The 26,237-nt window shown below is 51.6% G+C and overlaps 1 protein-coding gene across 3 annotated transcripts in view; it reads right to left on the minus strand.

The window, feature by feature from the left end:
- RBFOX3 (RNA binding fox-1 homolog 3) overlaps window positions 1-26,237 on the minus strand; it is a 376,035-nt gene that overhangs the window by 266,021 nt on the left and 83,777 nt on the right. For all 3 annotated transcript variants that reach the window (XM_066381461.1, XM_066381459.1, XM_066381460.1), the window contains exon 2: window positions 5,795-5,953. The gene's annotated coding sequence lies outside the window, so the exon portion shown is untranslated. The remainder of the gene's footprint in view (window positions 1-5,794; window positions 5,954-26,237) is intronic.

Genomic DNA, 26,237 nt, shown 5'->3' on the forward strand with positions numbered 1-26,237 from the left:
CTCCTCACACTGTTTCCATCTGGGGAGCAGCCAGCAGAACTTCCAGCTACATCTGGAAACTCTTCTCACCCTTAATTGTTTTTAATGCTTTATTAACACACTGAGCGACTAACGGGCTCTAATTGGGCAGCTCCAGCACCAGGGGATGTGCTGACAGCCCCTCCCGACCAGCAGACCCACCGGCCTCAGGGCTGCTCATTCCCAGAGCTCAAAAGTCACTAAGAAAAAACATTGGCTGGGTCTCCTATTAAAAAAAAAAGTCACACCAGTGCCAACAAGCAGTTTTATCCTTCAACCAACAAACGTGGGGTGAAAAAATAGAGAGCAAATAAGCCAAAAGCAGATGGCACAAAACATCGCCAATGCCACCGAGGTCAGTGACATCTGTCCTGGACAGACAGAAGGGTTCTTGGAGGCCAAACCCAGCACTAGTCAATGAGGTGGATGTTAACGTGCCTGAAAGGTTCCAGCCACAGCGAGACCTGGTCCAGCCTTCCTGGATTCTCACAGGGAAGGAGAGGGGGAGGGAAGTGAAAGCTGACCTCAACACCCTTCCCGAAATCTTTCCCAAATACATCGAGCAAGAGAAGAGGGGCCACAGGTGTCTCTGGAAGGGCACAGGTCTCCAACATCTGGCTCAAGCCACAGCCCTGCAATGCCCGAGTCAGATGCAGATCAGGGCCCACGCACCACGGGAGGGACACACCCCACACACCCTTCAGGTGGGTGTCACCTGTCCCACCAGCAGTAGCCGGGGCTCCCCATGTGTGGCAAGACTGGATTAACTGCAAGTGTCAGAGAGACATCCCATGAGCTCTGGTGTAACTAGACAAAGCCACACTCTCCCTCCCCCACCAGGAGACGTTGGCCTCAAAGCTCTAGAAAGCTCTATGTGCAGCCGCACCACTGAGGTGGGCAGCCTGAGCTTCAGCTGGGCTCTGAGGTGCCTGTGATGGATCCCAGTTTAACAGCTTTTAAAAACAGACAAGAGACGGGCGTGATGGATGGTGCGGGAAGCACATGCCTTCTGTGATGATTTATGGGAAGTCGCACGGTGCTGTGCCTGGGTCCATCCCGAGGATAGGGCCAGGGTTAGACAGATGGGTTCTAATGTTGGGGTGGGGTTGACCACCCAAAGTGTGCCCTCTGCACAGCTATGACATGTTCACACCCTGCTCCAACACGAGCGTGGCAGCTCCAGCTGTCCCCTGTATGCAGCCAGGAAAAGAACGCAGACGTCGGCGCAGTGGATAAAGCGTCGACCTGGAAATGCTGAGGTCGCCGGTTCGAAACCCTGGGCTTGCCTGGTCAAGGCACATATGGGAGTTGATGCTTCTTGCTCCTCCCCCCCATTCTCTCTCTCCTCTCTCTCTCTCCTCCTCTCTCTCTCCTTTCTAAAATGAATAAATAAAGAACGCAGACGTCCCAGTGAGGCTGCCCCTTGCACAGGCCCTTTGTGTCAGACTTGATGCCTCGGCCTCTGTGGCTGTACTTTGGAGCACAGCCCACTTGGGGTGCAGATTTGGAGGATGATGGTGCAGGAGACAGGAACCAACACAGGGGTGAACTGAGTTCCTGCCCTGCCTGCCATCCGTTGCCCACTCACAATGCAATGTCCCCAGGAGAGCCTGGGCTCAGTGGTGGAGAAACGGCAGGGCCAAGCCTGTGGGACCTTCTCCTCAGGGAGTGCCCCTGTCCACGGCTGGCCTGGGGCATGCAGGAAGAACTGGTGTAGCTCAGAGGTGGTCTTGCTGGGGTGGAGGGATTAGGTGGCAACAGGAAGGCGTCAGAGGAAGGTGTAGGAGGAAGCTGGATCCACCCAGGTCATGGTCCCCATCCCGCCCACTTTCTCTGCCTTGGAAAGGGTCCTATCAATTAGGTCCCATGCTAAAGCTCATCCTTTAAATAGGGCTTCAATTTGGATTTTACTGTTATAGTAAATTCTGAGTCATTATTATTATTATTATTATTATTATTATTATTATTATTATTTAAGTGAGAGGCAGGGAGGCAGAGATAGACTCCCACATTCACCCCAATTAGAATCCACCTGGCAAGTCCTCTACTGGGTGATGCTCTGCCCATCTGGAACCACTGTTCCGTTGCTTGGCAACTGAACTATTTTAGTGCCTGAGGTGAGGCCATGGAGCCATCCTCAGTGCCTGGGGCCAACTTTGCTTGAACCATTCCAGCCATGGCTGTGGGAGGGAGAAAAAGAGAGATAGAGAAAGGGGAAGGGTGGAGAAGCAGATGGTTGCTTCTCCTGTGTGCTCTGATCAGGAATTGAACCTGGGACTTCCACACGCCGGGCTGACACTATACAGCTGAGCCAACCAGCCAGGACCCTAAGTCCTTTTTAAAAATACGAATGGAGATTAATGTGCTATAGAGTGAACTCTACGGGGACATGGCCACTGGACGGGAGGATGTCCACAGAGAGCCAGGGTTGGCACAGTGACTGCAGATCAATGTGCCGGACCCTCGGCCTTCTGAGACCCGCCATCCCCTTACATTGATGAAAGGAGAAACATGGAGCCTGGCTTGCTCTGCAGGTTTCACACTGCTCAGGGCAGGGGGTGGGGGTCTCCCTTTTGATGCACATTTCTTGTCTTACGACCTCAGCCACCCATCTCCCACACCAGCAGGGCCTGGAAAGTGAGCGGGCAAGGGCCCGCTGAGCCCCAAGCACAAGACTACAACCAGTGGGCCTTGTGCTTTCGGCTGCGATGACCCCAGGAATTGACCTTTGCAGAAGGATGCTGGTTCTCAGCCCCAGAGACAGGTGAGCCAGGCCCTAAGCCTCCCTCCAAGAAGCAGCGAGGAAAAGCCTCTTCGAGGGGCCACGGAGATGACCCACGGTCCCCTGCCTGCTGGATGTGCCCTCTGCTGCCTTCTCCCAGAGCTTGGAACCAGGAGCCCAAGATTTTGGGAGTGGTACGTGACCCCAGGGGTAGGTAGGCCTGCACTGAGGTCAGCCCCAAACTAGGCACATGGTGTAGGTCCTTCAGAGCACCAGCCCAAGAGGCTGAGGCAGCAGTGCAGGGCTGTGGACGAGGCCCTGGATCTGGTTTCACAGCAGCACTGGGTGGAGCCCAGAGAGGAGGCTCACAAGGCCCCGTGGGGTCAGCCAGTCATGTGTGCTTGCTCCTCTGTCCCAGGCTTTCTGAGGCATATGGACTTCCTTTCCAGGCTCTCTCAGGGGTCCCCAATGGATTAGGCATGGGGTGACAGTGATTTCAGTGTACAGGGGGGTTTGTTTAAAATGCTCATCAAGACATGTCTTACCCCTGACTCATGGCTTGGTCCCCACTCCCTGGGACGAGCAGCCTCCTCCTCCTGGTCCCCCTGCTTCTGCTCTGACCCCCTCTGCCATCTACCCCCACACAGAAGGCAACACTGTCTTTATAGGACACAAATCAGGTCACGCGATCCCATATTCAGAGCCCTCCAGGGGAAGGTTCCCACTGTCCTGAAGAGGAAACACCCCCGCCCGAGGTTTCTGAATTTAACCCACCTCTCCCCATCTCCCCTCCCTCCCTGCTCAGCCACCCAGTGCAGACCAGCCTTCCAGCTGCTTCTCCAGCAGGCCTGTGCTCAGACCTCCATCTGCCTGTGTCTCTCCCCTGCCTACAGCCCCCACTCGCCTGTGTCTCTCCCCTGCCTACAGCCCCCACTCGCCTGTGTCTCTCTCCTGCCTACAGCCCCCACTCGCCTGTGTCTCTCCCCTGCCTACAGCCCCCACTCGCCTGTGTCTCCCTCCTGCCTACAGCCCCCACTCGCCTGTGTCTCCCTCCTGCCTACAGCCCCCACTCGCCTGTGTCTCTCCCCTGCCTACAGCCCCCACTCGCCTGTGTCTCTCCCCTGCCTACAGCCCCCACTCGCCTGTGTCTCTCTCCTGCCTACAGCCCCCACTCGCCTGTGTCTCTCCCCTGCCTACAGCCCCCACTCGCCTGTGTCTCTCCCCTGCCTACAGCCCCCACTCGCCTGTGTCTCTCTCCTGCCTACAGCCCCCACTCGCCTGTGTCTCTCTCCTGCCTACAGCCCCCACCTGCCTGTGTCTCTCTCCTGCCTACAGCCCCCACCTGCCTGTGTCTCTCCCCTGCCTACAGCCCCCACTCGCCTGTGTCTCTCTCCTGCCTGCAGCCCCCACTCGCCTGTGTCTCTCTCCTGCCTACAGCCCCCACTCGCTGCCTCAGCCCGGGCCCACCCTCACTGCCCTGGGAGAATGGCAATTCCACCTTCTCCATCGCCAGCATCCACTTCATTTTCTCCTTGGCTGTCGCCACCTGACAGGAGTCTAAATGTGCCTGCGTTGACCCTCCATGTTCCCCCAAAATAGAAACACTACGGGAGCCAGGAGTGGGCTTTGTCCAGATGCCTCTCCCGCCCCCAGAGCCTCTCAAGCTGTGGGGGCTCAGGAATGCTGACCACGTTCCCATAACAAGGGAAGAAGACCCAGACTTCCTGAGGCAGAGACAAGAACCCAGTTCCATCATCCACGGAGACCCACCCGTGTCGTGTACAGAACCTGACTATGGATTCTGATATTGGCTTCTCTGCACACATTAGGAGGCTTGGAGAGTGCAGCCTGCATCCGGGTCTCATTGCCCAGAATTGTCATTGGCCTGGGTTGCTCAGTGGGGATGGGGCCAGCACGCAGGCCGACTGCACTCATCGGCATTCAGGGCTCTCCTGCCCTACCTGCAGCGACAGGGTCTACCAGCTCTGTGCTGCTTCTCAGCAGGAAGTTGGGCTGTGCTGGACCTCACAGCAGCACAATAAGGGGTGTCTAATGCTTGTCCCTGGGTCCTGGGAGGTGGCCTTTAAAACCTTTGGAACTCCTGGAGGGGTTAGCGTGTCTTGTAATTCATAACAAGACCCTTTGATTACACCTAAGTTTGTACTGACCAGGTAGCTCGGGGTGGACCTTTAGGTGGTTCCCAGGGAGACGTAATGTGCTGGAGACAGGTTCAGTCATGTGAAAAAATAAAACCCCAATTAAATGCCAGACACCTAAAACTGGGGATCTTGGTAGCTGGTGGACACACGGATGTGCTGTGACAATGACCTGTCCTGACTCCACAAGGAAAAGGCCTTATGTCTCAGACCCTCCCAGACCCCATCCTCCGGCACCTTTACAATAAAGCCATAATCATAGGTGTAGAGCTTTCTTGAGTTCCATTAAGTCTTTGTAGCAAATTGTCGAAAATAAGGGGGTCACAGGAACCCTCAAGTTTATAGCCCATTGACCAGAAGGGCAGGGACCCCAAAGACTTGTGTGAACTGGGCTCTAGGAGGCAGGGCCCTAAGCCTGGGGGTCTGCCACTAATTCCAGCTGGTCTGTGCCAGAGTCAGGGACTGGATGAGGGCTGGATCCCCTCTGAGCCAGACGAAACGTTACCGGGCCCCAGAGAAATCTGGGCAGGGAGACACAGAACTCACCATGCAGAGGAGGGCCAGGTCCCCGCCTGAGCCTGTCTGGCATTTCCTGTTGGCACCAGTCAGTGGACACTATGCCCTGACCACCCTCCTTTTTGGGCTTAACTTCCCCAGAGCCAAGCTGACAGATTTTGAGGCACAGAGACGAGCTGCTCCCACAAAATTCCATCCAGTGCATTCCTAGGAGCCTGCCAATCGTCCCCTAAGGCCACACACAGCACCGTGACCCACAAAACAGCAGAGCGGCAGGATGCCCCTGCATGTCCCTTGTGCAAAATAAAACCTCCACGATAAAATGTTCTTTCCATCACAAAGGCAAACTCCTGGGACAGGTGTGGTGGGTGTGCAGCCTTACCTGGCAGCAGCAGGTGCAGTCTGTTTTCCTGTAGCTGGGAGGCCTTCCTGGAACTGGAGATCTTTCTAGAATTTCCTTGGGGTGGACGGTGGCTGGGGGAACAGGTATCAGGAAGAAAAAGCTTCAGGGTCTCAGAGACAGAAGGACGTTTCCTTCAACCTGAAGGAAAAGAAAAGAAAAATGTTAAGTGCCTTTGAAGCAAACATCTTTTTTTTTTTTTTTACAGAAAACAAAACACCTCTGTTACTAAACAAGAGACAAGAGGGAGGCTCCAAAGCCACAAGGTTGCCAGGGATCACATCCCTGGAGAACAAGAGGAACCTTGCAGAAACAAAGCATTAGGACTGTCTTGACAAACGGCCCGTGCAGTTCCGTTCCACTGCCTGGCCACGCATGACGCCCGCTTGCTGCTCCCACCAGCCCTCGGCCCCACCCCAACAATCTTCTGGGCTCACTTTGCCACCTCGCCTCATGCTTCCTCCTGCGCTTACTGCCTGCACCCCAGTTTAGTCTTGGACCAACGGTTCCCATCACTCCCAACACACTCTCCCCCCAGTCTTTCTAGAGATTGGTCGGTGATATCACTCCCCTGATGTAACCCTCATATGGTGACCTATTTCATGGGGAGTTGCTCCAGTGTCCTGCAAGCCAGGTGAAGCCAGGTTTTGAGATCCTAAAGCTGACATGACTTGGGAGGGGGGCTCTAAGAAAATACAAGGTGCAAAATGCAAACATAAGATGCAAGTTCTTGCCTGGGGCCCGTGAGGTCACTGGACCCTTTGCCACTGGCCTACTAGGCAACACTTGCCCTCCTCCTCCCATGAACGACCCCTGCAGCCCCCAGGCCTTGAGCCTGGCCCTCCACACACAAGCATGCCTCCCTTACTAGAGACTCTGTGCTGGAGACCATTGGGAGCAGAAAGAACAACTTATCAAAAATAATCCCATCCCCTTGGCACTCCTGTCCTCTTTCTCCATGAACTTCCCCAGGACTTGTGGCAGCTGCTGTTGTCTTTGCCCCACCCCCACTCCACACAGAGCCGCCACCCGTGGCATGCAAGTGGAGCGCACTCAAGTGCTTGTCAAGTGCATGAGATAATAAATGAATGACCAAAGCCCCATTCCATTCTCCTGCATCCGCATGTCTGGTTTATTTAGCAGTGTCCTACAGTCATGAGTGGAAATTCCCAGGCAAGGGGGGGGCACCGCTACTGTTGGGGTCTTGGTGGCTGGCTGGGTTTTATCGCAGGGGAAGCAGGCACCTGGGCCTTGGAAGTCTTCTCTTCGCTGAATTTACTCCAACCTGGTGTACGTGCTACGGGCAGACAGGTTACAGGGGCCTTCTAGGAGGTCCACTCTGAGTAGCCTGGGGCAGAGCTGAGGTCAGCCCAGCCAGGAGGCGGTTCAGTTGTACCCCCACCCAGTGGAAAGACTCCTGTTGACATGTCCCCAGAAATCTCACAACAGAGCTTGACAGAAAAAAGCAACCACTTTGTTTCTTTTCCTAAAATCCAGTTACTTAAGAGAGCACCACCCATATCCCAAATGTCAGGGCCAATGTCCCAGAGCGCCGCCAACCACAGGCAAATGCCCGGGCATCACTGCCCTTCTGTGACCATCTGTGCCGTGCACAGCACCAGGAGCTGGGCATCCGAGGGACAGAAATGGCCCCAAGATGCACACGGCCACCCTCCAATGGGAGCAGCACACATGTGACCTGACCCTCCCGGGGCAGTGGGCTAAGTGCCAGGGAGGGTTAGAACAGGGGGCTGGCTAGAGGTAGAGGGGCCCAGGTGGGCATGGAAGGGGCCCAGGTCAGGCTGGAGGGAGCCCAGATGGAGACCCAAGCTGGTGGGCAGAGCAGGCAGGTCGGCAGCCTTCTCTTAGAACTAACTAAACGTGCGACTCTCAGCAGCCACACAAAAGGCAGGACTGGGATTCATTTTGCACCGGATCCCCTGGAACAGGGAAGGATGCGGAGATGTGGGTGCTGCCCAGCCAGGCACCCAGTCCAGTGTCCTGGTACTGAACCCTGAGAAGGAAAGGGCACAAAAACAGGGACGGGAGATGCCCCCACACACATCCCATCCCCAGCACACTGAGTGTACCATTCAATTCCTGAAACCAGGCCACCTTCTCCAGGGCAGGTGCCTTCACATTTCCAAGCCCACAGGCCCAGCTGCATGCCCCAGATGCCCCAGCTCTGCAGCTGCACATCAGAAGGCTCTTTCTTCCAGAGCTCACTGCACTTTGCTCATCATGCATGGCTGGTCTGCAGCATGTACTTAGAGGTGAGCATGTGGGGCATCCAGGGCATCAAGACCATGATGGGGACTGGGGGACTGGCTCTGTGCCCCTCCTCACTGCCCACTGTGCCTACCCATCAGCAAGCTTTGTTTTGCTTTCCTCGACCAACTGGAGCTGGAGGGGAGATGGCCTAAGAACTCGTCCCTGACTGCAATGGCACATTTCCCTCATGCGACAGTAGGAAGCACTGTGCATCACGCACAGCACTGGCCCAGGTTTGTGGCCCCCATGCTGCATGCCCTGCACCTTACGGCTGCCGGGGTTCCCAGGACCACAGGGCTCCTGGGCTGTCAGTGGGAGGCAATGACCCAGCAATGAAATCACCAGTAACCCCTCTCACGGCCCCCAAGGTTGGCTCCACAGTAAGGGGGAAAGAAAAGGGAGAACAGAGAGCCCAGGGCTCAGCCCACCAGGCCCCTGCTCCCCACAGGGGAGGGGCAGGAGAGGAGACATGCACATGAAGGCCAGGCCCCACCCTGCCCAGGGCCAGGAGGCCCACAGTCAAGGCCACAGGCTGCAGTCCAGACTCTGGACCAAGAGGTCGAGCCCTGGGGGTGGGACCCTTAGAGGAGGGAACTGTGTCTTCCTCATTCTCTGAACCCTACTTATTGCTCCCCGCCATGTGCCAAGCACAGTGCCCACACCCACGGTTCCAGCACTGGTGAGCAAAGAGCCCCTCCCAGGAGGCAGACAGGGAGCCTCCAACTGCTGACCTTCAAGCCCTGAGGCCTCCTTGCTCACTTTAGTGGGGGACCCCAAAATCATGAGAGACATGGATGCTTCCCAGGAAGGCGACACATGGTTGTTGGCACAGGAAGGAAGTGACCCTGGAGAAGGGCTTCAAACTGGAAGTGCCAGGTATGGTCCAGCCAAGGACAAAGGCAGGGATGGGGGGGTCTTGGAGAGGGACAGGAAAGAGCCCACCCCTGCCCTCCTCCACTGCTCAGCTCTCAGTTAAAAGTCTCCCGGGCCCATGGCCCAGTCTGGCCACTTCGGCCCATGGCAACGGCTGAGCCTGCCCAGCTCCCACCTCTGCTACCAAGAGGGCTGGGGGCTGGGGCTGCCTGGCTGTTCCAGCCCCCAAAGGCTTCCTGTCCTATCATTGCCACTGGGGAAACATTTGAGAACATTCATTCGTAAAGATATCTGCACCCCCATGTTCACTGCAGCATTATTCACAATAGCCAAGGCACAGAAACAACCCAAGCATCCTCAGTGTAGGACAGAATAAAGACATAGTAACACGCACAACGGAACACTGCTCTGCCATCAGAGAGGGTGAAATGCTGCCATTTGTGACAACACGGACAGATCTGGAGACTATCATGCTAAGCAAAGTAAGTCAGATGGGAAAGGACAGGAACCACATGACTTCATTCTTATGTGGGCTCACAGGCAGATTAAGGTCAGTTGAGGCCTCAGGCACAGAAGAAAATACTGAGCCCCTTAAAAAAAAGAGAGAGAGACAGAGAAAATAAAAATACATGTTAACCATATTTTTAAATAAATAAAAAATATTATGTACTATTAGTGTTAAAATTGCACATATAGTGTCATTAGAAAAAAGTGTAAAGTTGGGGGTTTTGCGGGGCCCTTCAGAAGTCGGGGACCAGGGTGCACATCCGGTATGCCTGCCATTAAACCCCCCTCTGTGTGGGTTCTAAAACTGAAGACAACAAACAAACCAACTCACGGACACAGACCACAGTAGGTCATTACCAGAGAGGAAGAGGTAAAGGGGAGAATGAAGTGGGTTACAGGGGGTCGGTCAAGTACACAATGAGGAAAGAAGACCAGACTTTGGGTGGTGGGCACACAATGCAATGTATGGACGATGTATCATAGAATTGTACATGCGAAACCTATACAAGGTTATTAACCACTCTCACCTTTCCCTACCAATTACTTCCAATTATTTGAAAAGTAGAACTTAGAAGTTCTCATCACAAGGGAAAACGCTGCAACTAGGTGAGGTGATGCACAGTGAACTATATCTATGGTGGCGATTGCTTCACAAATACATACAAACATCAAATCCTTATGTCGCTGACATAAAACTAATACAAAATGGTTGTGTCAATTACATCTCAGTAAAAGTGTGGAAAAGTCATAGAAATGGCAAGGATTTGATGTTCCAGTTTTAAAACCATCAAGATAGTCAAATCAAACAAGCATGGGCAGCTGCCTGTCTTCCTAACTCTCCCAGCCATGAGGACACCGAGTCCTCAAGAACTTGTCCACTTTGCTATTCAGCAAGGCACCATTTTCTTCCCTATTTTCCCCGGAAAGCAGCCCCTCTTGTGTGCCCATGCCCTCTCCCTCCCCACCCAGGCACCTCTCAAGGATGCTGGTGGTGGTCTCAAGTCCCCATCACCCTGATTTTGCCTCTGTCTCTGCTTCCCCCAAACATAAGCTAATAACCAAAGTCAGAGTTCAAAATGGACCCTCAAAGCAACACTTGCCACTTCTTCAACCAACATACAATGTTGCGTTTCGGTAGTAAAGATGACAGGGAAAGTCAAATATTCTAAGTACAGGAACCTCCTCCTCCCATGTTTGAACAACTCTGGTAACACTGGCTTCCTGCCTGACCCCCTTGTGCCCTATGAATCCCAACTCTGGCAAAGAATAATCTGGGCTTTATTATTCTGGTGTTTGGTGGGAGTGTGTGGCAATTTCACTGGAGCTCTGCTTGTCTTTTTCTTTCTTTTCTTTTAATACCAGTGTGTTTTAATAATACGGCGTACCTTTAGGTATTGTTGAAGTGTTGCATTATTCAACGTATCAAGCAGGATGGGAAAGGCCTTCTGTAATTTTTGTGTCCTCGGCATTGTGTTTGAAGCTGGCAAATGGAGGGGCGTATTTAAGAAGCAATTTTCTCCTAGATGGGGGAAAAGTGGTCTCTGGAGGAAAGGCTGGAGGCAGTAGGCACCCTCGTGACAGCCCAGCTCAAGCTGGGGGCCCAGAACTCCCTGCCACAAGGCTAGGACCAGTGGCCAGGGACTCCGGGCCTCAAACCAGATATATTCCCAAAACACAGAACTCCAGCCATATGGGGGAGGGTCACTAGGCTGTGTGGGTTTCACACAGCTCTTGATAAGCTCAAGTAGCCATGGGCATGATCCACAGTGTTCCCAGGCTCCTCTGGCCACTTCCCTGACCCTAGCCCAGCCCCATCCCACCAAGCTGCCCACCCAGGTTCCTGCATCAGAATGGTTAACCAAACCTCCTTCAGACACTTGGGGAACATCAGGGCATCTCATTCTGTGTTCTGGCCCTTCAAGAAAGCACCGTTTCCCACAAAACATCCATCAAGTCCCTCCCTATGCTGAATGCTGGGGACACAGAAGAGCGACAATGTGGATCTTGTGTGTAGAGGACTTTGCAGCACCAAGGGGCTTGTAGAGGGAGTGATGACCCATCAGTAGAAAATTCCCACAGAGGTGGGACCAGGGCTCTCAGGAGAGGGCAAGCTGCACAGACAGCAAGACCCAGGTACAGCTCCCGGCTGTACAGAGAGTATGAAAATTCAACATCATGGAGGCTGTCCTTGCTTCCCAGAGGAGGTGACCAGCCCTGGAGTGAGTCTCACAGCCTCCAGGAAGACAGCGTAGGAAGGACTGGGTCTGCAGCCAGGTCAGGAGGAGCAGGTGAGATGTCTCCCAGGGACGCAAGTAACAGAGCACTGGCTCCATGTATTCAAGAGCCGAACCAGGAAGCACCTTGGATGCCATGCCAGGGACTTCAAAAGGCCACCTGAAGAATTTTAAGCAGGAAACTAGGCAGACATATGTCTTAGGAAGCTGCCCCTGTGCCTGTGTGGACGGGGTGGAAGACCAAGTGGCCACCACACTTCCTACAGGTACTTGACAAACCAGAACATCTTGTGCCACACCATGCTAAGTGGTGGAATCCAAGGGCATGTCCCATCTGGCCCCTCAGCAGTTCCGAGTCTAGTGGGGAGGCCGACAGCCACCAGAGGTGTCTAAGGCATGAGACTGTCCCCTCCACTTCTCCTGAACTTGGGAGGCCCTAGGCAGGTTGCATAACTTCTCCGTCCCTCACAAGCTCACCCATGAAGGGCCAGCTCCCACTACAGGAAGTGATGGTGCCTGCCACTGTTAGCTCCTCACCTGGGCGGGAGCACAGGTGTGCATTGCCATGATTTAAACAGGTTAATTACAATGCACTCTGATGAACACCAAGGGAAACTCACAGAGCCCTGTGGACGCAGGATGGTGAGAGTGGGCTCGCTGTGGCTGGCTTTCTGAAGTGACAGCAGAGTGGACGGATGCCTGAAGGAGCCCAGCAGAGAGCCGCTGGGCTCAGCCCCATGGGCCAAGGCTAGAGACCATTGGAGGGGACCAACACCACCAGTGGGGCGGGCGGTGCAGGGAACTTGGGTTGGACACAGGGAGGCCATGGGAATTAGGGGGCTTCACAGAGGGTCCCTGAGTCAGAGCTGTGGGGGTGAGAGAGGAGGGGAGCAGGGCTGGGGAAGAGGATGCAGGGGTGGAGAAGGAGAGGGCACAGAGGGACAGCAGCAGGGGTGCAGAGGTGGTGAGGTAGGAGGGGCAAAGGAGAAGCACTGTAGGGAGGTGGGGCACAGACACCTTGAGACTAGGCTCAGGACAACGGGGTACAGGAGAATGTGGAAGGGGGTGGGTTTGAGGGGGGCAGCAGGCGCTCAAAGCTCGCGCAACCTGGCTGGGAAGATAGCACAGCGCAGAGCCAGCTCCCACTTACCTCTGAGCCCACTGGTCTGTGGCAGAAATGTGATATCTGGTAAAAAGGATTTTGATGTCGTACAGCTGACGCTTTCTCAGAGACGGGATTTATGTCACCAATGGAGGGGACCAACCTTAATAGGTTCTAACTTTTGGAAAGTGGAAAGAAACGGAGAGAGTGGGAATAGAGACACCCTGTGTTCCCTGTCCCCACACCAGGTCCCACAGTGGCCCAGGGGCTGGCTTTTCAGGGAAGGGCCCAGGCTGGTAATGGGAGGGGCTCTGGGGAGTTCAGGGGAGATGTTGTTGCCTCTGAGTCATAAAAGTCAGTGGGCCTGAGTGGAGACTGACCCTGTGGCTTGGCATTGAGAGAGCAGGAATGACCACATCCTCATGCCCTTCTTTCAAACCCGAGGTCCGGGAACTGGCCAGACCTCCTTCTCTGCTGCACACTCGTATGTCTAGTGTCCAAGCTCCAAGTCCTAGAGGATTTCTGAATGCTGCCCTCCCAGGCCACGGCTCCCGCTTTGGGCGCAGAGCCTGCCCACCCACAGGATCAGCTTGCACATTGGGAAGAGAACTAAGAAACAGTTACATGCTTTACAAATTTATATAGATGGCCAGCTACCGTAACAACATTTGTTTTATGCAAATATTCAGATAGAATTCCCAGAGAGCCCTGCCCTGTGAGGAGAAATTTGCCCTGGTCCTGTGTGGGCACCAGTCCTTAGCTATCCCCATTCCTTTGAGCAGAGGCTACCTTGGTAGGACATATAGTAAGCCCCACCCAGGTGCTTCAGTGGCTCCTGCCCAATCTAGAAACTTTCTGGAGAAATGGGAAGGCTCTGTATCTTAGTTCAGGTGATGGCTATACAGGTTGTATACTTTTGTCAAAACTCCTAAGGCCCTGGCCACTTGGTTCAGTAGTAGAGTGTTGGCCCAGTGTGTGGAAGTCCCGGGTTCAATTCCCGGCCAAGGCACACAAGAGAAGTGCTCATCTGCTTCTCCACCCCTCCCCCTCTCCTTCCTCTCTGTCTCTCTCTTGCCCTCCTGCAGCCAAGGCTCTATTGGAGCAAAGTTGGCCCAGGCACTGAGGATGGCTCCATGGCCACCCCCTCAGGTGCTAGAGTGGTTCTGGTTGCAACAGAGCAACGCCCCAGATGGGCAGAGCATCGCCCCCTGGTGGGCGTGCCGGGTGGATCCCGGTCGGGCGCATGCGGGAGTCTGTCTGACTGCCTCCCCGTTTCCAACTTCAGAAAAATACAAAACACAAACAAACAAACAAAACACCTCCTAAGACCTACACATCTCACAGCACGTAAATGACTCTCAAATTTTAAATTAAAAAGAAAATTGCCGCCTGACCAGGCAGTGGCGCAGTGGATAGAGCGTCAGACTGGGATGCAGAGGACCCAGGTTCGAGACCCCAAGGTCGCCAGCTTGAGCGTGGGTCATCTGGCTTGAGCAAAAAAAAGCTCACCAGCTTGGACCCAAGGTCGCTGGCTTGAGCAAGGGGTTACTCGGTCTGCTGAAGGCCCGCAGTTAAGGCACATATGAGAAATCAATCAATGAACTAAGGTGTCACAACAAAAAACTGATGATTGATGCTTCTCATCTCTCTCCGTTTCTGTCTGTCTGTCCCTCTCTCTGACTCTCTCTCTGTCCCTATTAAAAAAAAATTGCCTTCTGGACTGACAATAGATCTTGAATCAAAGCCCCTCTTAGGCCCGTAAGTCGACCAACCAGCTGCACAGTCCTTCGACTGGCCAGGGTCAACGACAGCAACCCAATCAATATGTCTGGGAAGAAGCAATAATCAAGGTAATGATACTGCAGGCGTCCCATACTCAGCGCTGGGAGACCTATCCAGGGGGTGCCCACCAGCAGTGGCAGGAAGGCCCACATATCCATGTGCCATTCAAGGTCTTAGTCTGGACATCTGCTCATCAGCTCTCCTGCCATGAGAAGAGAAAGGGCGGAGGCATGATGGCATAGGAAAGCGTCCTCAAGATATAATGAGATGGAAGAATATACCTTGTTCTTGGCTAGGAAGAATAAATATAATCAAGATGGCTATATTACCCAAAGCAATATACAAATTTAATGCAATTCCCATCAAACTTCCAATGATATTTTTTAAAGAAATAGAGCAAAAAATCATCAGATTTATATGGAACTATAAAAAACCCCGAATAGCCAAAGCAATCCTAAAGAAAAAGAATGAAGCTGGGGGCATTACAATACCTGACTTCAAACTATATTATAGGGCCACGACAATCAAAACAGCATGGTATTGGCAGAAAAATAGACACTCAGACCAATGGAACAGAATAGAAAGTCCAGAAATAAAACCACATATATATAGTCAAATAATTTTTGATAAAGGGGCCAACAACACACAATGGAGAAAAGAAAGCCTCTTCAATAAATGGTGCTGGGAAAACTGGAAAGCCACATGCAAAAGAATGAAACTGGACTACAGTCTCTCCCCCTGTACAAAAATTAACTCAAATGGATCAAAGATCTAAACATAAGACCTGAAACAATTAAGTACATAGAAGAAGACATAGGTACTCAACTCATGGACCTGGGTTTTAAAGAGCATTTTATGAATTTGACTCCACAGGCAAGAGAAGTGAAGGCAAAAATTAATGAATGGGACTACATCAGACTAAGAAGTTTTTGCTCAGCAAGAGAAACTGATAACAAAATAAACAGAAAGCCAACTAAATGGGAAATGATCTTTTCAAACAACAGCTCAGACAAGGGCCTAATATCCAAAATATACAAAGAACTCATAAAACTCAACAACAAACAAACAAACAATCCAATAAAAAAATGGGAAGAGGATATGAATAGACACTTCTCCCAGGAAGAAATACAAATGGCCAACAGATATATGAAAAGATGCTCATCTTCTTTAGCTACTAGAGAAATGCAAATCAAAACGGCAATGAGATACCACCTCACACCTGTTCGATTAGCTGTTATTAGCAAGACAGGTAATAGCAAATGTTGGAGAGGCTGTGGAGAAAAAGGAACCCTCATACACTGTTGGTGGGAATGTAAAGTAGTACAACCATTATGGAAGAAAGTATGGTGGTTCCTCAAAAAACTGAAAATAGAACTACCTTATGACCCAGCAATCCCTCTACTGGGTATATACCCCAAAAACTCAGAAACATTGATAACGTAAAGACACATGCAGCCCCATGTTTATTGCAGCATTGTTCACAGTGGCCAGGACATGGAAACAACCAAAAATCCCGTCAATAGATGACTGGATAAAGAAGATGTGGCACATATACACTATGGAATACTACTCAGCCATAAGAAATGATGACATCGGAACATTTACAGCAAAATGGTGGGATCTTGATAACATGATACGAAGTGAAATAAGTAAATCAGAAAAAACCAGGAACTGCATTATTCCATACGTAGGTGGGACATAAAATTGAAACTAAGAGACATTGATAAGAGTGTGGTGGTTACGGGGGGGGGGGGGGGGGGAGGGGGGAATGGGAGAGGGAAAGGGGGAGGGGGAGGGGCACAAAGAAAACAAGATAGAAGGTGACAGAGGACAATCTGACTTTGGGTGATGGGTATGCAACATAATTGAATGACAAGATAACCTGGACTTATTATCTTTGAATATATGTATCCTGATTTATTGATGTCACCCCATTAAAAAAATAAAATTATTATAAAAAAAAAAAAAGAAAAAAAAAAAAAAGAAAGCGTCCTCACCCCTGACCCCCACACTGGCTGCATGGAACTCATGGAACATGGACTGGAACCCACACCTAGTTCCTCCAGTGGGCACCAGGTGGGGACGGACACACAGCGCACAGGGTGGGCAGTAAGGAGAGGTGTGACTTACGGAGCAGTACTGGGGAGGCACACCTCGGCTGTTCTCCTGCCCCTCTGCATGTTCATCCATCCATCCATCCACAAAGTGAGGGGAGGAAGAGGCCCAGAACAGGGCAGGGGCTTGAAGGCAGGACTACAAAGGTGAGAGGTGGCGCATCAAGGAGTCTAGCCTTCGGAGTCAGACGAACTTCCATCGACATGGAATCCTGGCCCTCCTGTCACCATCCCTGGGTGACTTACTTAACCTTCCTCAACCTCAGTTTGCTCTCCTGTAAAGTGGGGTCATAACAACTCTCATGTTGGGGTTGCTATAATGAGCAAACAAAACCCTGTATACAGAATGCTTAGTTTAATGCCTGGTTCACGAAAGCACTGCATACTCAATGATTACCACCATCTCCATCATCATCATCGTGGTCAGAATCAACCCCTTTGCCAACAGTGGTGGCATACCTTAATGGGACTCTGTTCCTCCCTAGCTTCATGCTTTTTGCCGCATGACTTTGCAGTTTTTCCTGTGAAAGAGGTAGAAGAGTCTCTCTCCCACCCTAAATGAACCTGGGCTCAGTCATGTGACCATTTGGTCCATAGAATGAGGCAAAAGAGATGGTAAGCCATTTCCATGCCTAGACCAGAAGAAGCCTTACTTGTCCCCACTATTCCGCATGTGCCTCTGCCATTGCCATGGTTGAGGCCAGGTCCCAGGACAGGGAAGAAAAACACATGGGGCAGAGCTGCCCCAGCTCAACCCAGCCCCAAGCAGAGCCCCTGATGGAGCCCAGCCAGATTTGTGAGCAATAAAAAGAAATGGCTCTTATTTTAAGCAACTGACTTTGGAGGTAGCTTGTTAGACAGCAATAGCTAACTGACACGCCTTCCCCTTACATTTCCCTTTCCCCGTCTCCTTTCTCTGTATCAGAACACATTACATGGCTTCCAGTTATGTCTCCCCTCCAAAGCAGGAACAGGAAAGATGCCTGCAAGCAGATCACGTGAAGCCTCAGGGCCCTGCCTACAGCCCCTGCTCCCCAGTGGGAACAGGAAGTGACATCACAGCTCACTGCTAGGCAGGGCAGTGACCACTGAGTGAAGATTGGCGAGGCTGTCCAGGGCCTGGACATGGGGGCACCAATGCCGGGGTCTGTCTGCCTCTTGGTCAACTTGGAAATTGAGGTAACACAATTTTCCCAATCTCTGAGAACGGGCTCTCAGATGGAGGGGAAGCATGAAAACATGTCATGGAAAGTTCTGGACTGTAACTTTCCTGCAAGTCTGTTGAGATTCTGCACGACACTCATGCTATAAATCAGTTCCTATTCAGGACCCTTGATGAGGCACTCAGAGGTGGATTTTCCATAGTTATGGCAACACAAACTAAAATTAGGTCAAACCTAAAAGGTTTTCTCTTCGTGCAAGCTGCTAAATGCACAAGAGTAATGAGGTTGGTTAGCAACGTGGCCTGGCGCACATGAGCTGCTCTGCAGACAGAGCAGTCAGTTAAGTGAGTAGGCTCCGGCTGCTCCACCACCCCTCCACCTGGCCCTGTTCTGGGTTCTTCACCCTGCTCACACCAGGTGACTCTGCCCCAGAGACAGGGCATCTGCAGCCTCAGGCCCTTCATCCTGCCTGTGGAACTCTCACAGCTACCAGCACACAGAGATGTCCAACAGCTCCAGAGAACTAGACCCACTGGAGACAGTCCACTCTTGTGGCCAATGTTCCCTGGTCACCAACAGCCGTAAGTTTGAACCTGTAAAAGGTGAGGGGCTGAGGGCTTGCTCCATCCCAGCTCCTCTCTCTGTGGAATCCCCAAATTTCACTGTCACAGATACTATGACAGAATCTTGAATTTGCATAACACATACCCTTCCGCTTAAGGAAGGAAAAGTCAGGCCCCCTACCACTCACCCCTGAGGAGGAAGAAACAAGAAGAATGCAAGAAAAAGGAGCCTGGAGGGGCAACTGAGTCAGGCAGTTACAGATTAACTGCTTCCTGTAGTTCTCTGAAAGGATGGCTGGGGCCACTTGCTGCACAGAGCAAAGAAGACAGAACTTATCGGAAAACCCTTTCCCCTTTTCTTTTCTCAAAAGCTTTTACGAAACAATGTTTACCTACCTTAATTAAACATTTCCAACACTTATCCTCTGAACCCACCTGAACTCACCCCTCCCATCCTGAAATCATTTGAGTGTCGTATACCTCTAGACCAGTGGTGGTCAACCTGGTCCCTACCGCCCACTAGTGGGCATTCCAGCTTTCATGGTGGGCGGTAGCGGAGCAACCAAAGTATAAATAAAAAGATAGATTTAACTATAGTAAGTTGTTTTATAAAGATTTATTCTGCCACACTTAGCGAAAATCCGACGTAAAGTACTTGGTAAGTAATTATTATTATATGCTTTAACTTGCTGTAACTCTGCTTTATAAATTTTATAAAGTTACTTCCCTACTTTATAAATCACCATTACTGTGGAACAGGTGGGCAGTTAGAAAATTTTACTACTAACAGAGATACAAAAGTGGGCGGTAGGTATAAAAACGTTGACTACCCCTGCTGTAGACAAAGGTTCCCTGAACCCTTGCATGGAAACCTGTATTCTGTAAAGGTGTATAGGATGTAAGAAATCTAACTATGGGGAGCACGTGTTTGGTTGCCTCTTTTGAGGGTCACGCTGCTCCGCTGGCTAAATAAATCCTACTTCCTTCATCAAGTTGTCTGGACGTTTTGGTCCTCCTTTGATTCCTGCAATAACCTGATATTTGTATTGATTTGTATTCCGTGGGCATGCATGCCCCCGCCTAGAACCCATCCTTCAAAGCTTCAGTGTCAACAGGCTTTAAAATGGGCACATCATCTCAGGTTACAGGGTATTTATATATAAACTGACCTGTTCCATCCCTGGGAGCTATTCTTAGAAGCTGCCCTACCTCACCTCAAGGGAGGGGAGAGGGAAAATGGGGGGTGGGGAGACACTTAAAGTGAGAAGATTTTCTTTCAGAACTGATTTTATTTTCTATTTACATGACAGTTATTATTAAAACGGTGGTTGGGCGGGGTATGTTGGAGAAGCTATAGACACACTGGTGACCCTGGCCACTGTGAGGTGGGCAGGGTCCAGGGGAGGTCAGAAATTGCATTGTCATTGTCCCCAATTCACAGGCCATGTGACCACCAGGTGAACCCCAGGGAGCCTCCATGATGAGCTCAAGGGCCAATATAACCTGCCTACAGGTCGCGGGGGCATAGAGTGACACTGGCTACATGAAAGGGCTTTCAGTGTGAGACTGCAGGCTGACACCTGCCAGAACATGGATGACCCTGAAGACTCGACACTCCATGCAATAAACCAGCCACAAAAGGGCAAATACCACATGACCTTGCTTCTATGAAGTCCCTAAAAGAGGCAAATCCATAGAGACATAAAGTACAGTGGTAATTGCCAGGGGCTGGGGTGGGAGGGCAGAAACGAGGAGGGAGTGTTTCACAGGGACAGAGTGTCAGTCTGGGAAGATGAAACTGGCAGGATGGATGGTTGGAATGGTATAACATGAAAGTACTGAATGCGACTGAACTGGACGCCAAACAATGGTTCAAAAGGTAAATTTTGTTACATATATTTTATCAAAACAAAAAAAATTGTTTAATGTTTAACTATTATAAAAATGCAAAGTAGTGTTACGATTCACCTATGGGCCCAGTGAGAATGTAGACCTTTATGGACAGTTTATCTCACACATTCACCCTCAAACTTGACACGCATTCGGGCAGTGAGGTCTCCGCTGCCCAAAGAACTCAAATCTTGCCTTCCTGTTCCTTGCCATTGGCTACTGCTGCTTCCTCGTGATCAGCTCACATCCAAAAAGCATGGGTTTTTGCTTATCCTGACTCCCTGTCCACTTGGCTCCAGGCAGGCCTTCAAGAAAGGAGATACTACCATCACCATCACCTGCCAGCCTCCTTGGGTGTTCCATAGGGACTCCTGAGAAAGTCCCTTCTGACAAACAGCAAACAGTCCCATCCCCCTCTGCCAACACACTGGCCTAGTCAAGCGAGAGTGTCTCCCAACCCCTAGCGCTGCCCAATGGAAATGCCATGTGAGCCTCACACACAGTCTTACACACAGTCTTCCATTAAAATGAGTAGCAACTCATTTTAAAAATCAAAAGCAGAAGTCATTCTATTTTATTTTTTATTTAAGACGATAGAATCAAAATGCTATTTCAACGTGTGATCCACATAAAACTTTCTGGTGAGGGAATGGCTCTGCATTCTTTGTCCTGCACGTGGGCTTTGGGCTCCATGTGCGTTTTACATGGGCGGCATACCTCCTCCCACACCTGCCACATCCCCTGTACCCAGAAGCCACTTATGCCTGTGGCCACCTTATTGGACGGTGCCACTCAGGGATTCCTCATGGCCTTGTGGCAGGACTCACTGTGTTTGCAGTCATCCACCAGGAATATCAGGTGAGAGGGAACAGGGGCCCCTTCCCAAGAGCTGCCCAGTGGAGAGGACTGTCTTCTGCCTGACCAGCTGTCAGAATGCGAGCTCTCTGAGCAAAGGCACTGGCCAATGGGCCCTTGCACCAGGACAGGAACACCAAGCCCCCCATCCCGAGTTAGGGCCAGCACTGCCATATGCTCACCTGGACCACACATGCACACCGTCCTTTGCAACTTCAGTAAAGGAGAGAGGAAGGGACGTATGGGGTGTCCAGGCCCCTTACCTCAAGCTCCTCAAGCTTCTAAGCGCCCTCCCCTGACGGCTCCTAGAGCCAGAGCTGAGGAAGATCTTCAGCCCCATCCAGGTCACCTGCATGTAGAACTGCCAGGTCACTTAAGCTTTTATAACTTGACATGTCCCCCAATCAAAATGTGTAAAGAGGCAATGAGAGGGAGCCATGGTCACAGTTATTTACACAGACACGTGAAGACCAAGGCTTCCCCTGGCCAGATCAGAGCATGACTACCAGAGTGGACCCCTCATATTGTAGTTCACTTGCTATCAACGTGGTGCATTTTATTAGGACACCATTGGCACAAAGTATCACAGACTAGGTGGCTCAAAACAACAGAAACTTGTTCTCTCCCAGGAGACCGTAAGTCCAAAGGCAGCTTCGTGAGGCTGAGAACCAGCTGTGGCGGGGTCAGGGGTCACCTCAGGCTCTGGGGAGAAATTCATGGCCAGCGTCTTGCAGCTCCTGGTGGCCTCAAGCGTTCTCCAGCTGTGGTAGCATCACTCCTGTCTCTGCCTCCTTGTCACCTGGCCTCTCCTCCCTGGCTGGACTTCCTCCCCTCCCTCAGATAAGGACACCTTTGACTGCGTTTGGTGTACCTGGATAGTCTCCAGTGGTGGGATTCAGCTGGTTTGCACCCATTCGGCAGAACCGATACCTAATTTTTTGTTAAATCCTGTGAACCAGTTGTTAAAATGGCACTTGTAATCAGGGTTCTCTCTAAGGTGGACACCAGGGAAGTTGCCCAATATGGAAATCACAAGTTTACATTCCTTACTCTTTTTTAACATTCCTCTGCACAACAGCGTGTGCTTAAGCGCCTGTAGTAATGTTCATTTGGTCTATAGGTGAAAATAATTGCAACTGAGGACACCAGTCAAGAAGCAGTATGGAAATACCTTAAATAACAGTTTCATTGTTTTTTGTCAGGTATTATTTAATATTTTTCCACTAATATTTTGAAACTCTTATAATCTACTTTTGTGTTCCTCTTTTATTACTATTATTCTTATTCAAGTATTAAATGCATGAAATAATAAACTACCTTTTGGTAAATACCTTTTGGGTTTTTTATACTTGAAACGGTCATTAGGGCAGAGAACCAGCTGTTAAATTATTTGAATCCCACCTCTGATAGTGTCCCGTCTCAGGACCCTCGGCTGAATCACAGATGCACAGTCTGCTCTGCATGCAAGGAACTCGCAGGCTCTAGGTCTGGGTCTCTTTTGGGGGCCAAGCACAGATCTGTCTCTAAAACACATGTCAACATGCATATACACATGGGGGTCAGAGTTGTGTTGTGTTGTGTTGTGTTGTACTGTCTTGTTTTCCTTCCCTGGTGACCGCGCTGGCCACTTGCCACAAGAAGATACTTGGGAAGGCGCCAACTTTGCCTGGTGTAGGTTAGTGCCCAATGAGGTGACACACCTGCAGCTGAGCAGCTGCCGCCTGGCAACCTGCAGCTCCGGCCTCTGAGATGAGGGCGGGCAGAGAGGCCCTGGAGGAGCCACCCTGAAGCTGTCCATCAGGGCATCTGGGGTGTCCTCGGCAGCAGAGTGCTCTGTGTTGTCAGTGTCAACATCGCCACCACCCCCCTCTGCTGACGGGGCTACTCTAGGAAACACTGTCGGGCCCAGCATGTCCCTCGCCTGGCACTTCAGGAAACCAGCCACAACAGCCCGCTCCCTGGGACCTCTCCCAGTACCAATTCTTCATCAGTCAGGGGACAAAACCCGCACATTAATTTTGCATCAAAGTACAGAGGATGTTTAACATAGAGAATCTTTACATGTTACAGGGAACGGAGGGGAAAAGGGATTGGCTAGTAAGAGGTGACGACAGCTCTAAACAATACAAGAACAGCTGATACCAGGATTAGCCATTGCTCCCGGGTCTGAGCTAGGAAGACAATCACCCACCCATGCCTGCCCCCATCCCCACCCCCACTCCCAGGGTAAGATCCAGATCATATTTTGGAGAAGGCACAGCTGTGTCACTGCCCAGGGGCTCTTCTGTCTGCCAGGGCCTGAATTACACACCACCACCCCTGCCCAGCAGCCTTGCCAACTACTGGCAGAGGGAGCAAAGTTGGACTGCTCTCTCCTAGACATGGGGTGGGGGGAGTGACTCCACACACCCAGGGATGTTTGGCCATGGGCCCCCTGTTCTGCCTGAGGAAGCCAAAGTCACATCACCAGTGAGAGGCGTAGGGTGCACTCAGTCTCAGGGCCCCCCCACCCCCATTATCAGCCAAACAAAGCACACAAGTGCTTTGGGCAGACTCTCTAATGGTCCCAGGCCTCAGGGAGAGAGAACCAAGAGAGAGCAGGCATTTGTGGGAGGGCAGAAAAGCCCAGGTGGGGGAAGCAGGGGTAGAGACATTGGGTTCCTGCAGACCCTGCCTGCCGTCTGCATGCCGAGCTCCCCTCCAGCAGAGCCACGTGGGACGAGGAAGAAGGTTAGAGTGGGGGCACCCAAGGGTGCCCATTTCCTCTGACTGTATGGCCCTTCTGAGGACAGGGGGAAAGTAGAGGGCTTTCAGTTGTCCCTTGGCTTCCGAGATCACTAAACCATAAATTATGGGGCCGGTCGAGGAGCCGCTGTGTGGCCATCTGTCAGAGGAGTTGGGAAGCAGGTGCCCACCGGGCAGGAAGCTGACCCAGGTGACCTCCACCTCCTGGCCCATCCTTGGCTTCCATGTGTTGTCAAACTTCTTAATGGGGGAGCCAAGCAGCCCCATGCTGCAGGAGCACTGTCCCAGCCTGCCAAGCTTCTCAGCCGGCAACCAACGGTCTGAGTGCCAGACGCTGGGAGAGCGGCACGTCGAGGGCACTGAGGACAAAGGCACTGAGCTGAGCCCCATCTCTCAACCTGTCCTTCTTGTTACAGGCTGGGAAGTCGGGGCCAGGGACCACATCCACCAGCTCAGCAATTCTTGGCAGGACAAGCCATCGGGTCAGAGAGGGGAAATGGATAAGCAAGGGAGGCGGAGAAGTGCAATGACCCTTCCCTACACTGACCATTCCCACTGCTGCCCAGCTGCGGGGGTGGGGAGGGGGAGGGGTTGAGGCCTCACCCCAGTGCCCAGGATGTAGAAGATCAGAAGTCTATAGACTTTTCTGCCAGCCATGTCATCACAGAAGGCCTGCAGCAAGGAGCCAAGCCAATGACAACTTCTGGGCCCTCACTGGCTGTCATGCTGCTGCGTGAGAAATGAAAGAAGCCCCCACTCTACCCCCAGGAAGTGGCCAGCCATCCTCAGAGGAAGTAAGGGACATACCGCAGATACTGAGGATGTTGTCTCCATTGTGCCCTGGTTCCAGCCTCAAGTCCCCTTCTGCTTCCTTTACACTAATGGGCCCCCGAGGCAGAGTGGCACCTAGGACCGCCAGGAGCCCAGTGGGGCCTCCCTACCAGCATGCCATTGGCAGGAGCCCCGGGACTGGCCCCTTCCTTTCCTGAGCTCCAGACAGCGTGGGAACTGTCCTGGTCAGAAGCAGGAGCCCGGGTCCCAGCCTGGGCTTCCACTGAGCTGGCCTCTCCAACACCGTCTGAACCTCAGTTTCCCCCACTGTTAGGCTGGCATTGCATTAGGTAATCAGCAAACTTCCTTCCAATCCTCCTGTTGGGCTCACAAGCCTAAAAAAAAGGAGGCATTTCCTCCGGTGGAGCCTTGGCTGCGGGCAGGAGGAGAGGGACTGAGAGGAAGGAGAGGGGGTGGAGTGGAGAGGTAGATGGGCGCTTCTCCTGTGTGCTCTGGCCGGGAATCGAACCTGGGAATCCTGCACACCAGGCCAATGACTCCGACGGGTATACCATATCATGCTTTTTACTTTAAAAAAAAAAAAAATTTACATTTCTTTTGAATGCTGATGAACAGGAGACACCAAATCCTTTTCGCCTGCAAACTACTACCTTCTTTATTAGATCTACCTAATAACACTGTTCTGTCTTTTTTCCAAATAGCTCCAGATATATGGAAAAGATTTATATAGGCGGATGGGGATCCTCAAACCCCTCAGCGAGATCTTCTGAGAATGGCTTTTAAGTTACCTAGAGGCAGAAAAGGCCCAATAGAGATCAGGGGAAACTACCAGCTTTTAGGATACACCCTTAAAGGCTCCAACACCCCAAAGGGTCTCATAGGATGCCATCTGGGTCCTGCTTCAATAGTGGAAAGGAAGGTCATTGAACTAAAGCCTGCCAGGCTTACACGCCTCTGCTGTGAGGAAACAGGGACACTGGAAGGTGGGCTTCCCCCTCGCTCCTCTAAGGGAGGGTTCAGTCTCTTCCAGCCCTGCTCCAGCCACCTATGACCTAACCTTGGCCAGAAAGCTGGGGTTTGCCACTGAAGGCTGAAGGTGCCCAGGGCCGTCGGACCCATCTACGACACTGTGGACGAGCCTAGGGTATTTCTTCCAAGAAGCAGGTAAACTGATCTCATTCACACAAGGGCCACTTAACTATGTTTTGCCTGAATAGTCAGGTTTTTTATTCTTCCCTCAAAGATCTCTGTTGTGGGTGTTGATAGTCCTATTTTCTGCTGCTTTGCTTAATATATAGTGTTTCCTTTATCCCTCCTACCTCAATGCCCCACTCATATTTCAGGCTGGGACCTACTCTTAATTTAGAGCTCTCTTTCCTCCTTTTGCCAACTTGTATTATGAATTTACCTTTGCCACCCAGCTTAGTGTATCCCAAGGTTCTCTTTACCAGGCCACAGTCACAGAGATCCAGGGAAAAGCAACCTGGTCTCAACTCTCCAGGCAGAGGAGAACAGAAGCTCCATATCCATGCAT

Source organism: Saccopteryx leptura, chromosome 4, assembly GCF_036850995.1.
Source record: "Saccopteryx leptura isolate mSacLep1 chromosome 4, mSacLep1_pri_phased_curated, whole genome shotgun sequence".
Lineage (NCBI taxonomy): Eukaryota > Metazoa > Chordata > Mammalia > Chiroptera > Emballonuridae > Saccopteryx > Saccopteryx leptura.